Genomic DNA, 309 nt, shown 5'->3' with positions numbered 1-309 from the left:
TAAATGTGAAAATTTTTAAATCCTGAATGTTTTAATCCTAAATTTTAATTATCTTGAATATTTTATTTAGGATTTTGTAGAAAATTATAATTTTAGGGTCCTTAATGAGCCTAGATTATATCGTGAAATCCCAGATCACAGAAAGAAACAAGGAAAACACATGCAAGTGCAAACATGCAATATGATGCAAAAAGCAAAAAAAAGGCAAGCAAACCAAAATAATTAACAGGCCGGTGCCGCTGGGTCGGCAACATATCCCAGAAAATAAAAAGGCGGTCGTACTCCGCATATACATGCCGAGCCCTAATC

The sequence above is a fragment of the Phalaenopsis equestris genome, unplaced genomic scaffold (assembly GCF_001263595.1).
Source record: "Phalaenopsis equestris unplaced genomic scaffold, ASM126359v1 Scaffold233437, whole genome shotgun sequence".
Classification (NCBI taxonomy): Eukaryota; Viridiplantae; Streptophyta; class Magnoliopsida; order Asparagales; family Orchidaceae; genus Phalaenopsis; species Phalaenopsis equestris.
Note: the sequence above shows the minus strand (reverse complement) of the source record.